Source organism: Dendropsophus ebraccatus, chromosome 4 (assembly GCF_027789765.1).
Source record: "Dendropsophus ebraccatus isolate aDenEbr1 chromosome 4, aDenEbr1.pat, whole genome shotgun sequence".
Classification (NCBI taxonomy): Eukaryota; Metazoa; Chordata; class Amphibia; order Anura; family Hylidae; genus Dendropsophus; species Dendropsophus ebraccatus.
Window position 1 is genome coordinate 6384403 of NC_091457.1, and position 15468 is coordinate 6399870.

The window sequence follows — 15468 nt, forward strand, 5'->3', positions numbered from 1 at the left end:
ACTGCACATCACATCCAGGACACCAGGACTGCACATCACATCCAGGACACCAGGACTGCACATCACATCCAGGACACCAGGACTGCACATCACATCCAGGACACCAGGACTGCACATCACATCCAGGACACCAGGACTGCACATCACATCCAGGACACCAGGACTGCACATCACATCCAGGACACCAGGACTGCACATCACATCCAGGACACCAGGACTGCACATCACATCCAGGACACCAGGACTGCACATCACATCCAGGACACCAGGACTCCACATCACAGCCAGGACACCAGGACTCCACATCACAGCCAGGACACCAGGACTCCACATCACAGCCAGGACACCAGGACTCCACATCACATCCAGGACACCAGGACTCCACATCACATCCAGGACACCAGGACTCCACATAACATCCAGGACACCAGGACTCCACATAACATCCAGGACACCAGGACTCCACATAACATCCAGGACACCAGGACTCCACATAACATCCAGGACACCAGGACTCCACATAACATCCAGGACACCAGGACTCCACATAACATCCAGGACACCAGGACTCCACATCACATCCAGGACACCAGGACTCCACATCACATCCAGGACACCAGGACTCCACATCACATCCAGGACACCAGGACTCCACATCACATCCAGGACACCAGGACTCCACATCACATCCAGGACACCAGGAGTCCACATCACATCCAGGACACCAGGAGTCCACATCACATCCAGGACACCAGGAGTCCACATCACATCCAGGACACCAGGACTCCACATAACATCCAGGACACCAGGAGTCCACATCACATCCAGGACACCAGGAGTCCACATCACATCCAGGACACCAGGACTCCACATCACATCCAGGACACCAGGACTCCACATCACATCCAGGACACCAGGACTCCACATCACATCCATAACACCAGGACTCCACATCACATCCAGGACACCAGGCCACTGCTCCAGCCAAGACAGCACTGACTCTGCACTTTAGTCCTTGGCAGCTGATGATATTGTGGTTACGTAAAGTCTCCATATACAAACCAGAGAAACCACAGACGCTTCTGATGAGGCTATATGTTCACGCTGAGTCCTTTTCCCAGGCACCCCTGCTCTCTCCTGTGTCAGTGCTCACTGTATTCCTGACATTTTATTCTGCAGATGGTTTTCCTATTAGATGCATTATACCTGAAATAACCCATCCATACCCCGGCTACATCTATGGCTGACAGCTCAGCAGGATAGTCACAGGAGGAGATAGTCATAGGAAATAATCACTAATCAGTCATCAATTCAGCATTATGTGCAGCCGGCGTGGGAGAACAGAGGGATCAGCGGGGATCAGCGTGGAGTCATTCATCTCCAGAGAGTGATGTTTGGACGGGATCCAGGGGGGGAAATACCGAGAAATACAAGTGTAAATTTCCTCAATCCTGGGATCATTCAGGCGGCTGTTATGGTTAGAAGTCATCTGTGTATATAGTGCCGGAGAACACAGTGTGACATTATCCTGACACCGCCTCACCGGAAACACCGCACTGATGGGGTCTAAGGGACAGGGTCTCAGGACCAGGACTGGGCAGGGTGTCAGGACCAGGACCGGGCAGGGTCTCAGGACCAGGACCGGGCAGGGTGTCAGGATCAGGACCGGGCAGGGTCTCAGGACCAGGACCGGGCAGGGTCTCAGGACCAGGACTGGGCAGGGTCTCAGGATCGGGACCGGGCAGGGTGTCAGGATCGGGACCGAGCAGGGTGTCAGGATCGGGACCGAGCAGGGTGTCAGGATCGGGACCGAGCAGGGTGTCAGGATCGGGACCGAGCAGGGTGTCAGGATCGGGACCGAGCAGGGTGTCAGGATCGGGACCGAGCAGGGTGTCAGGATCGGGACCGAGCAGGGTGTCAGGATCGGGACCGAGCAGGGTGTCAGGATCGGGACCGAGCAGGGTGTCAAGATCGGGACCGGGCAGGGTGTCAGGATCGGGACTGGGCAGGGTGTCAGGATCGGGACTGGGCAGGGTGTCAGGATCGGGACTGGGCAGGGTGTCAGGATCAGGACTGCTGCACTATACATCACATATATAGTGATCAGTCACTGTACAATGAGGCATCCTCCATCTTTTTTTACCATTTCAGGATCTTTGCTGTCAGTAAATGGGATCTATCCTAGTTACATCCAGAATCCCATAAGCCATACCTGACACTGATACCTGACACTGATACCTGACACTGATACCTGACACTGATACCTGACACTGATACCTGACACTGATTCCTGGCGCTGATTCCTGAGACAGCTGGGGGTCTGCTACAGTTACATCCAGTCCTGACAATACATTACCTGCACTGATACATTGTATATGTTCATCTCACAGAGGATTGTGTAGACCGGATACAAGTGTAGCACTCTCTCAGCAGAGAAGGATATTTCCCCATTGGTTTTACCTGCACTTTTCCTGCAGTATTATGTCCCGGTGGTACTGTGCATGAGGTGTAATAGTTGTGAAGTACCGCTATATAATGTGGGTAGAACTGTGATGGCTTATGACACTGTGATGGTGTACGGCACTGTGATGGTGTATGACACTGTGATGGTGTACGGCACTGTGATGTGTATGGCACTGTAATGTCTTATGACACGGTGATGTGTATATGGCACTGTGATGGTGTATGGCACTGTAATGTGTATGGCACTGTGATGTGTATGTGGCACTGATGGAGTATGGCACTGTGATGTGTATGTGGCACTGTGATGGAGTATGGCACTGTGATGTGTATGTGGCACTGTGATGGAGTGTGACACTGTGATGGAGTATGGCACTGTGATGGAGTATGGCACTGTGATGGAGTATGGCACTGTGATGTGTATGTGGCACTGATGGAGTATGGCACTGTGATGTGTATGTGGCACTGTGATGGAGTATGGCACTGTGATGTGTATGTGGCACTGATGGAGTATGGCACTGTGATGTGTATGTGGCACTGTGATGGAGTATGGCACTGATGTGTATGTGGCACTGTGATGGAGTATGGCACTGTGATGTGTATGTGGCACTGTGATGGAGTGTGGCACTGTGATGGAGTATGGCACTGTGATGGAGTATGGCACTGTGATGTGTATGTGGCACTGTGATGGAGTGTGGCACTGTGATGGAGTATGGCACTGTGATGTGTATGTGGCACTGTGATGGAGTGTGGCACTGTGATGGAGTGTGGCACTGTGATGGAGTATGGCACTGTGATGGAGTATGGCACTGTGATGGAGTATGGCACTGTGATGGAGTATGGCACTGTGATGGAGTATGGCACTGTGATGGAGTATGGCACTGTGATGTGTATGTGGCACTGTGATGGAGTGTGGCACTGTGATGGAGTATGGCACTGTGATGGAGTATGGCACTGTGATGTGTATGTGGCACTGTGATGGAGTGTGGCACTGTGATGGAGTATGGCACTGTGATGGAGTATGGCACTGTGATGTGTATGTGGCACTGTGATGGAGTGTGGCACTGTGATGTGTATGTGGCACTGTGATGGAGTGTGGCACTGTGATGTGTATGTGGCACTGTGATGGAGTATGGCACTGTGATGTGTATGTGGCACTGTGATGGAGTATGCCACTGTGATGGTATGTGGCACTTTGATGCACTGTAATGGTATATGGTACTGTGATGGTGTGTGTCAATGTGATGATGTATGACACTTTGATAGTATATGGCATTTTGATAATTTATGGTACTCTGATGGTAATACTAGCATACTGGGTTGTTGTCATACACAGTGCCACACACCATCACAGTAGCATATACCAGTATAGCAGTATGGGGGTATATAGCAGTATGGTGGTATATAGCAGTATGGGGGTATATAGCAGTATGGGGGTATATAGCAGTATGGGGGTATATAGCAGTATGGTGGTATATAGCAGTATGGTAGTATATAGCAGTATGGGGGTATATAGCAGTATGGGGGTATATAGCAGTATGGTGGTATATAGCAGTATGGTAGTATATAGCAGTATGGGGGTATATAGCAGTATGGGGGTATATAGCAGTATGGGGGTATTACAGTATGGGGGTATATAGCAGTATGGGGGTATTACAGTATGGGGGTATTACAGTATGGGGGTATTACAGTATGGGGGTATATAGCAGTATGGGGGTATTACAGTATGGGGGTATTACAGTATGGGGGTATATAGCAGTATGGTGGTATATAGCAGTATGGGGGTATTACAGTATGGTGGTATATAGCAGTATGGGGGTATATAGCAGTATGGGGTATATAGCAGTATGGTGGTATATAGCAGTATGGGGGTATATAGCAGTATGGTGGTATATAGCAGTATGGGGGTATTACAGTATGGGGGTATATAGCAGTATGGGGGTATATAGCAGTATGGGGGTATATAGCAGTATGGGGGTATTACAGTATGGGGGTATATAGCAGTATGGGGGTATTACAGTATGGGGGTATATAGCAGTATGGGGGTATTACAGTATGGGGGTATATAGCAGTATGGGGGTATTACAGTATGGGGGTATATAGCAGTATGGGGGTATTACAGTATGGGGGTATATAGCAGTATGGGGGTATTACAGTATGGGGGTATATAGCAGTATGGGGGTATATAGCAGTATGGGGGAAATAACTGGTTGCTGAACGGCACTGTGCGGCACAAAGGCTCAGGTGGGTGCACAATCTCCCACAGGCTCCCAATTCAACAAAGAAGGATATGAAGAGACGGCACTCCGGATTTAAAGTGAAAAACAGAAGTGGTTTATTCACCCATCAATATGATGGGTGAATAAACCACTTTTGTTTTTCAATTTAAATCCGGAGTGCCGTCTCTTCATATCCTTCTTAGCAGTATGGGGTATATAGCAGTATGGGGTTATATAGCAGTATGGAGGTATATAGCAGTATGGGGTTATATAGCAGTATGGGGGTATAACAGTATGGGGGTATATAGCAGTATGGAGGTATATAGCAGTATGGGGGTATATAGCAGTATGGGGGTATATAGCAGTATGGGGGGGTATATAGCAGTATAGTAGTCCGGTCAGCATTACGTTTGTGGTTTTGCTGCCTTGTTCTCTCACAGGTAACAATCATTTTCTCGGTTACATTGTACAACGTGGAGAAAATAAAGCGGCCAACTGACTGGTAACCCTATGAGTGCCGATCCTGCATGGAGCTGGGGGAGGGGCAGGTCGGCCTCTGTACCTACTATAGGCTATGGGGGTCTGCACAAGTCTCCGCAGGTACACAACACATCCTGTATGGAAGATCTACGCGGCAAATGGAATCAGACACTCCGCATGGTGAGCTGATATATACCGTATAGTCACAGAACGATATAATATAATAATAGCCGCAGAACAATATAACGTGATATCACAGAACGATATAATAATAATATAATAGCCGCAGAACGATATAACGTGATATCACGGAACGATATAATATAATAATAGCCGCAGAACGATATAACGTGATATCACAGAACGATATAATAATATAATGCGGTTCAGGGAAGAAACAGAGTGCTGCACCTCACACCTATGGCTGATACTAGTGCCCCTAGGCTAAATAAAAAACACATCAGAATTTTGTGTATGAATTGATCAAGCCATACTGCCCCATGTACCTCGTGCCGGTATCTGATACACATGGGTCCCTACACTAAGTCCACACCGTGCCAGTCAGTGGCCACCAACCCCGCAGGCGTGCACAGCCAGGGAACGGGGGCCATGGGACGGCCCTGCGACCCCCATGCCACAGGACCAGACCCAAAAACACCACACCAGAACCCGGCCAGCACCGCCGGCGGAGAAGGTCGCCCCCAAGCAGCACAAGTCTGGATAAGGAATTACACTCACCATAGCTGCAGCAAACAGAATGGGAAAAAACAGGAGGGATTAAAACCATGTGCACTCAGGTGTCTCCTGCTAATTGCGGCCATGTGGGTCTCACCAGGAGGAGTGCAAAACACGGAGAAAAGAGAGAAACAAAATGCGGTTCAGGGAAGAAACAGAGTGCTGCACCTCACACCTATGGCTGATACTAGTGCCGCTTGGCTAAATAAAAAACACATCAGAATTTTGTGTATGAATTGATCAAGCCATACTGCCCCATGTACCTCGTGCCTCATATACAGACACTCTGGTGTTGATTTTTAATATAGGCCGAGCGGCATTAGTATCAGCCATAGATGGGATGTGCAGCCGTTCCATTCTCTCCAGTTCGTGTTTTACAGTTCTCCCTCTCTGAACAGCTAGCACTCCTTTATAAGACCCACACGACCAAAATTAGCAGGATATGTCTGTGCTCACATGTCTGGACCCTATGTTTTTCCCATTCTGTGAGAGCAGCAATGGTAAGTGTAATACCATATCCATACTTGTGTCGTTTGGGGGCAGCCTTCCCCGCCGGTGGTGCTGGCTGGGTTTTGGTGGGGCTTTTTGGGTCTGGTCCTGTGACATTGGGGTTGCAGGGCCGTTCCATGGCCTCCCTTCCCTGCACGTGCACGCTTTGCGGGGTTGGTGGCCGCTGACCGACACGGTGTGGAGTTAGCGTAGGGACCCGTGTGGACCAGAGGACCTGCGCGGTGGTACACGGGGCAATGTGGCTTGATCAATTCATATACAGACACTCTGGTGTTGATTTTTAATATAGGCCTAGCGGCATTAGTATCAGCCATAGATGGGATGTGCAGCCGTTCCATTCTCTCCAGTTCGTATAATAATAGTCGCAGAACGATATAATAATATAATATAATAGCCGCAGAACGATATAACGTGATATCACAGAACGATATAATATAATAGCCGCAGAACGATATAACGTGATATCACAGAACGATATAATAATAATATAATAGCCGCAGAATGATATAACGTGATATCACAGAACGATATAATAATATAATAATAGCCGCAGAACGATATAACGTGATATCACAGAACGATATAATAATATAATAGCCGCAGAACGATATAACGTGATATCACAGAACGATATAATAATAGCCGCAGAACGATATAACGTGATATCACAGAACGATATAATAATAGCCGCAGAACGATATAACGTGATATCACAGAACGATATAATAATAGCCGCAGAACGATATAACGTGATATCACAGAACGATATAATAATATAATAGTCGCAGAACGATATAACGTGATATCACAGAACGATAAGTCTAATACCCTACAGCGTTATAGGACTAAGGAACAGGAGGAGCCCTCGAAGCAGACAGAAGGGACTCCTATAAAGACAAAGGCTACACAAGTGTTCTCCATCTTGTTGCAGAACTACAACTCCCAGCCACTGGCTGTCCGGACATGCTGAGAGTCCAGGCATCTGACTGATGTAGAATAGAGAATCCTTCTCACTTACTGACACCGGGGCGACACAGACACGACACCAGATGTTCCTCATGAGAATGCCTCAGCGAAGCTTTCCCAGGATAGAACACTGTGATGTATGGAGATGACCCCAGACGTATGTGGGGGTCCCTGGTGGAGAGGCGGCCGCTCCCCATCACCACACAGGAGGGATACAGACAGTCTGCACTATACACTGACTAAGGCCTCCAATGGGTTATGGGTGGAGAGATGCACAATGGGTCCTCCAAGCTGCTATAGAGGATTACATAGGCTAAATAAATTCTTCAAATAAACTGGTGCCAGAGATTAGTAATTTACTTCTTATATAACAAAAAAATCTTTAATCTTCCGGTACTTATCAGCTGCTGTATGTCCTGCAGGAAGTGGTGTATTCTCTTCAGTCTGCTGCCACCTCTGTCTATGTCAGGAACTGTCCAGAACAGCTGCAAATCCCTCATAGAAAACCTCTCCTGCTCTGGACAGTTCCTGACATGGACAGAGGTGGCAGGAGAGAGCACTGTGTCAGACTGGAAGGAATACACCACTTCCTGCAGGACATACAGCAGCTGATAAGTACTGGAAATCTGTAGAGGATACACCACTTCCTGCAGGACATACAGCAGCTGGAAGTACTGGAAGACTGGAGAGGATACACCACTTATGCAGGGCATACAGCAGCTGATAAGTACAGGAAGACTGGAGACTATACACCACTTATGCAGGACATACAGCAGCTGATAAGTACTGGAAGACTGGAGAGAATACACTTCCTGTAGAGCATACAGCAGATGATACGTACTGGAAAACTGGAGAGAATAAACCACTTATGCAGGGCATACAGCAGCTGATAAGTACTGAAAGACTGAGGAGAATGCACCACTTCCTGCAGGACATACAGCAGCTGATAAGTACTGGAAGACTGGAGATTTTTTAATAGAAGTTAGAAATCTCTGGCGCATTCTGTCACCACTTAATTAGAAAGAAATGTTATTTAGTGAACTACCCCTTTAAATGGCAATGCCAATAATTGGTGAGGTATGATCAGAAGACACTACCCTCAGTAATATAATAATATATTGAACTGATATCACCATGGGGAGTGGAAGCTGATGGATCAATAATCAATCAATGGATTATAGATAGATGAACCCCTCAAGGCTTTATAGATACCTTATAGATACGCTACACGGATGATTTACTTAAGGTGGCAATGCCAATAATTGCTAAATCATGATCAGATCTTATGCTGCGTTTACACGGAACGATTGGCGTTCGAATTTTCGCAATAACGATCCCATTTGAGCGATAATCGGCTTGTGTAAACACAGCGAACGATCAAGCGACCAGCGAAAAAATCGTTCATTGTGATCTTTCAACATGTTCTCAAATTATCATTGGTCGTTCGCTAAAAATTCGCAGATCGCTTCGTGTAAACATTCTTTCAAAGATTCACCCTGTGTGTGAGACGGGCTTAGGCGATCTTAAAACGATCACAATAACGGTTTTTCTAACGATTTATTCGTCTAAACGCTGATTGTTATAAAAACCAAATCGTTGCTTCAAAATCGTTAAACGATCGATTGGGCGAATTATCGCTTTGTGTAAACGGACCATTACAGTCGTTACTGCGATCGTTACTGTGAACGTTTATTGCTTCCGATCCCGGCAAAACAATAGACAATGTGCAATTACACTGAACGATTAGTGAAAAAAACGCGAAAATTAGCGATAATTTTAGGTTTAGATCTAAGGGCCCTATTCTAGATTATCGTAAAATCGATCAAATCCAAACGATAATCGTTGGGTTGAAATGCAGTTAACGATTAACGACCGAACGAGAAATCGTTGATCGCTTTATAATGGTCCTTTTACACGGAACGATTGATCGTTCGTTTTTGCACGATAACGATCGAATTCGAACGATAATCGTACGTGTAAACGCAGTGAATGATCAAATGACGAGCGAGAAATCATTCATTTTGATTTTTCAACATGTTCTTAAATTATCGTTGGTCGTTCGCAAAAAATTCGCAGATCCGTGTAGACATTCACCTATGTGTGAGATAGGCTTAAACGATCGCATAACGATTTTTCCGTACGATGTAGCGTTCCGTGTAAGCGCTGATCGTTATAAAAAAAAACATTGTTCATTCAAAATCGTTAATCGTGCGATCGGCGAATTATCGCTCCGTGTAAAAGTACCATAAGACCTGGACCTATTTTTATCGTTGCTCGTTTGCAAAACGTTCGCATTGAATAAGACGTCGTTCGATCGTTCGCAGTAGATACAAACGCGAAGAAATAGCGAAGAAAGGACGATCGCAAATACGATCATAAGTAGTGATTATCGTTCCATGGAAACGAGTGAACGTTTTCAGGTCTTTCTCAATAGATCGTTAATCGTAACGATTATGCGAACGATAATCGTCCGGAGAAATAGGGCCCTAAATTAACGATCAATGACACACGAATGTTTTTTCGATGGTTGCCTGCAATTACACAGTACGATTTAAATCGAACGATATAACGATTTTTTGCACGATAATCGTCCCATCTAATAAGGCCGGTATCGGCTGATAATCGCTTCGTGTAATAGGGCCTTTGGTTGTGTCGCTGTAATGTATTCCTATAGCAGGGATGGGGAACCTTTGGCCCTCCAGCTGTTGCAAAACTACAACTCCCATCATGCCTGGACAGCCTTCGGCTGTCCAGGCATGATGGGAGTTGTAGTTTTGCATCAGCTGGAAGGCCGAAGGTTCCCCATCCCTAATCTTGCCTGTCAAGGAATGCTGGGAGTTGTAGTTTTGCAACAGCTGGAGGGTTTCCTTCTATCCTTGTCCTATGGCATGACATCACATCTGCACGTATGATGTCATAGGTCTATGACGCGAGTTTGCACCACCATTGCGCAGTACGCCGCCTTTATTATACATCCTATAACCTATAGGTCCCATTCACCACTCACAAGTTTACGTCCTAACAATTCCATCCATACACCGGACGTCTGACTTTCGTTACTATTTGCGTCCGGAAAAATTGCGGCGAGGGGGAATAAAGTTTAAGGATTTACTCACCAGCTGCGGTTTCCATTGCCTGGAGTGATCAGGACTTTAGTGGCGGGATGGAGTGGCAGCGACGGACACTTTTCCGCATGCTCGGGCTGCCCTCCCGGCTCGTCCCTGGGAATGCCGTGTGTTCCTGGTTCTGCAGATTACCAACCAAAAAAGCAAATTAGTCTTTTAGTTGCTGCGTCTCCGGCCGCCCTCTCAATCACTCCGGGAGCTTTTACCATTTAAGGGCAATGCTTCATTTGGCTGAAGAGAGTCCTCGCTCAATTTTCTCTACATTTGAAGCTCGGAGTCCGCGGCGACGTCCACAAAGGCCGTTCCACGCTAAGTAAATAAACTGCGAGAAAAGAGGAAAGAAAAAATCCCGTCCCTTCTCCCTCCGCTCTTATAACATCCCCCCCCCCTCCCCCCAGCATCTTCTACAGCCAAGACTCATATGTGAGGAAGAAGAAGAAGAAGAAGACACCTCGCCGGGAGATCTGCTCCGTGTCACATCTGATACTTGTGTATATGCAGGATCAGGACCCAGGGCAGGATGGTGGAGCGCCCCAGGGGGACCCCCCGGCATTCCCATCACAGGGATAACACTGAGATGTAGCTACAAGTATCAAATCCAGTGTATCTAAGCCTATCATGTGTGATACTATCTCCTCAACTGTATATCTCATCCTACCATGTGTGCTTCTGTCTGCTGACCTGCTGTATCCAATCCTACCACATGTGATACTGTCAGCTGAGCCTGTGTATCTAAGCCTATCATGTGTGATACAGGGTGAGATGTACAGTTAAGTAGAAAGTATCACACATGATAGGCTTAGATACACAGGCTCAGCAGGCAGTATCACACAATAGGTAGGTACAGTATAACATATGACAGGGCTTAGATACACAGGCTCAGCAGACCCTGTCACATGTTACTTTCTACTGAACTGTACATCTCACCCTGTAACATGTGACAGGGTCTGCTGAGCCTGTGTATCTAAGCCCTGTCATATGTTATACTGTCTGATAAATACTGTACCTACCTATTGTGTGATACTGCCTGCTGAGCCTGTGTATCTAAGCCTATCGTATGATACTGTGTAATAAATACTGCATCTACCTATTGTGTGATACAGTGTGCTGAGCTACTGTATCTCAACTATCATCTGTGATGCTGCATGCTAAACCTGTGTATCTAATCCTATCATGGGTGATACTCTCTTCTGAGCCTGTGTATCTAAGCCTATCGTATGATACTGTGTAATAAATACTGTATCTACCTATTGTGTGATACTGTGTGTTAAGCTACTGTATCTCAACTATCATCTGCGATGCTGCATGCTAAACCTGTGTATCTAATCCTATCATGGGTGATACTCTCTTCTGAGCCTGTGTATCTAAGCCTATCACCCATGATAGGATTAGATACACAGGTTTAGCATGCAGCATCGCAGATGATAGTTGAGATACAGTAGCTCAGCACACTGTATCACACAATAGGTAGATGCAGTATTTATTACACAGTATCATACGATAGGCTTAGATACACAGGCTCAGCAGGCAGTATCACACAATAGGTAGGTACAGTATTTATCAGACAGTATAACATATGACAGGGCTTAGATACACAGGCTCAGCAGACCCTGTCACATGTTACAGGGTGAGATGTACAGTTCAGTAGAAAGTAACATGTGACAGGGTCTGCTGAGCCTGTGTATCTAAGCCCTGTCATATGTTATACTGTACCTACCTATTGTGTGATACTGCCTACTGAGCCTGTGTATCTAAGCCTATCATGTGTGATACTGTGTAATAAATACTGTATCTACCTATTGTGTGATACTGTGTGTTAAGCTACTGTATCTCAACTATCATCTGCGATGCTGCCTGCTAAACCTGTGTATCTAATCCTATCATGGGTGATACTTTCTGCTGAGCCTGTGTATCTAAGCCTATCGTGTGATACTGTGTAATAAATACTGTATCTACCTATTGTGTGATACAGTGTGCTGAGCTACTGTATCTCAACTATCATCTGCGATGCTGCATGCTAAACTTGTGTATCTAATCCTATCATGGGTGATACTTTCTGCTGAGCCTGTGTATCTAATCCTATCATGTATAAGGCCACGTTCCCACTGAGCAAAGCTAGCGGAATTCCGCGACGGAATTGTCCGCCGCGGAATGCCGTTAGCCTCCCGCTCATAATGGGACTCTATGGGAGGCGCGCGCTGCTGCTCTATACGCGCTGAAGAATGAACATGTTCATTCTTCAGCGCGGACAGGGCAGGAGCGCGCGCCTCCCATAGAGTCCCATTATGAGCGGGAGGCTAACGGCATTCCGCGGCGGACAATTCCGTCGCGGAATTCCGCTAGCTTTGCTCAGTGGGAACGGGGCCTAAAGCCCCTATTACACGGGGCGATGGAGGGATCGGCGGGGAGCTGCTCGGGTGATCGCTGATCGTCCAGGCAGCCAATAGCAGATAGCGGAAGTCTCTTATTCAGCTCCTATTCTACGGGGAGACGGCAGCAGATCGCTGCTATATTTGTCGTTTGTCTTTCAACATGTTGAAAGACAAACAACTCTAACGATTGGTGTCTTCTATTGCAGAAGACGATTATCGTCCGTAACGGCCGATAATCATTTCGTGTAATAGGGCCTTAATACTGTCTGCTGACCCTATGTATCTGATCCTATAATGTGATACTCTCTGCTGTGACCCTGCTGTGTGGTACCGGTTGTTATAAAGCTTCATCGTGCCTTATGCTGACTTGATGGCAGACATTGCGGCACTAAAAACGTAGGGGCTGATGTGCGTCCATATTACTGTGTGTATGATGCCTGTAGTGAGCGTGCATGTAGTATAACTAAGTATGACGCTTGTGGTGAGCGTGCATATAGTATCACTGTGTGTATGACGCCTGTGGTGAGCGTGCATGTAGGATAACTAAGTATGACGCTTGTGGTGAGCGTGCATATAGTATCACTGTGTGTATGACGCCTGTGGTGAGCGTGCATGTAGTATCACTGTGTATGACGCCTGTGGTGAGCGTGCATGTAGTATCACTGTGTGTATGATGCCTGTAGTGAGCATGCATGTAGTATAACTAAGTATGACGCTTGTGGTGAGCGTGCATGTAGTATAACTAAGTATGACGCTTGTGGTGAGCGTGCATGTAGTATCACTGTGTGTATGACGCCTGTGGTGAGCGTGCATGTAGTATCACTGTGTGTATGATGCCTGTAGTGAGCGTGCATGTAGTATAACTAAGTATGACGCTTGTGGTGAGCATGCATGTAGTATAACTAAGTATGACGCTTGTGGTGAGCGTGCATGTAGTATCACTGTGTGTATGACGGCTGTGGTGAGCGTACATGTAGTATCACTGTGTATGACGCCTGTGGTGAGCGTGCATGTAGTATCACTGTGTGTATGATGCCTGTAGTGAGCATGCATGTAGTATAACTAAGTATGACGCTGGTGGTGAGCGTGCATGTAGTATACCTAAGTATGACGCTTGTGGTGAGCGTGCATGTAGTATCACTGTGTGTATGACGGCTGTGGTGAGCGTGCATGTAGTATCACTGTGTATGACTCCTGTGGTGAGCGTGCATGTAGTATCACTGTGTGTATGATGCCTGTAGTGAGCATGCATGTAGTATAACTAAGTATGACGCTTGTGGTGAGCGTGCATGTAGTATAACTAAGTATGACGCTTGTGGTGAGCGTGCATGTAGTATCACTGTGTGTATGACGCCTGTGGTGAGCATGCATGTAGTATCACTGTGTGTATGACGGCTGTGGTAAGCGTGCATGTAGTATCACTGTGTGTATGACGGCTGTGGTGAGCGTGCATGTAGTATCACTGTGTGTATGACGCCTGTGGTGAGCGTGCATGTAGTATCACTGTGTGTATGACGCCTGTGGTGAGCGTGCATGTAGTATCACTGTGTGTATGACGCCTGTGGTGAGCGTGCATGTAGTATCACTGTGTGTATGTCGGCTGTGGTGAGCGTGCATGTAGTATCACTGTGTGTATGACGCCTGTGGTGAGCGTGCATGTAGTATCACTGTGTGTATGACGGCTGTGGTGAGCGTGCATGTAGTATCACTGTGTGTATGACGGCTGTGGTGAGCGTGCATGTAGTATCACTGTGTGTATGGCGGCTGTGGTGAGCGTGCATGTAGTATCACTGTGTGTATGACGGCTGTGGTGAGCGTGCATGTAGTATCACTGTGTGTATGACGGCTGTGGTGAGCGTGCATGTAGTATCACTGTGTGTATGGCGGCTGTGGTGAGCGTGCATGTAGTATCACTGTGTGTATGGCGGCTGTGGTGAGCGTGCATGTAGTATCACTGTGTGTATGGCGGCTGTCGTGAGCGTGCATGTAGTATCACTGTGTGTATGACGCCTGTGGTGAGCGTGCATGTAGTATCACTGTGTGTATGACGCCTTACAGGCAGAAAATGGTGCTAGTGACCCTGAGAACCCAGAGTGAAAGACATATATATATAGAAGATGATTTATGGGATGTTATTCCATGTTAAGTGGAGCGATGCTCTGGAGGGACTGCTATGTTGTGAGGGGAGCGCGCTCCATGAAGTGCTGGCGGCCCGCGCGCTCTATAGACGCAACTGCGAGTGCTTGGCAGCAATTCCAGATCCCAACTTATTACTATCATGTATGGAAGCCTCTAGAGCCCTATGCAAGGACTGTGACCTCCAAGCTTGTTGTGCCCCTATGCAGACAGCAGTAATGCAACTATAGAGAAGAGTCGCTAACATGGCCGCTCTGTGATCGCAGCTCTGAGGTCAGGGCTCCACCTCCCAGTATTATAAACACACACACAAAAAAAAGAGAAGCCACATCAACCAATCAGATTCAAGTATTCATGTTCCAAGTTTGTTTTGTTGCCCTTAATAACCAATCATGGCTCAGCTCTAATTTTCATCTGCACTAGAAGCATGACTGGTTGCTATGGGAAACACATTCACACTCCCTC

General features: G+C 46.9%; 1 protein-coding gene across 3 annotated transcripts in view; it reads right to left on the bottom strand.

Moving 5' to 3' along the window:
- The window catches only part of IRAG1 (inositol 1,4,5-triphosphate receptor associated 1), a 101707-nt gene that overhangs the window by 76719 nt on the left and 9520 nt on the right, over positions 1–15468 (bottom strand). For 2 of the 3 annotated variants that reach the window (XM_069965042.1, XM_069965040.1), the window contains exons 1-2: positions 10702–10837; positions 10487–10616 (exon numbers count right to left, since the gene is read on the bottom strand). The exons of the other annotated variant lie outside the window; for it this stretch is intronic. The gene's annotated coding sequence lies outside the window, so the exon portion shown is untranslated. Of the gene's footprint in view, positions 1–10486; positions 10617–10701; positions 10838–15468 lie in introns of those variants that run through there. 3 annotated transcript variants of the gene reach the window in all.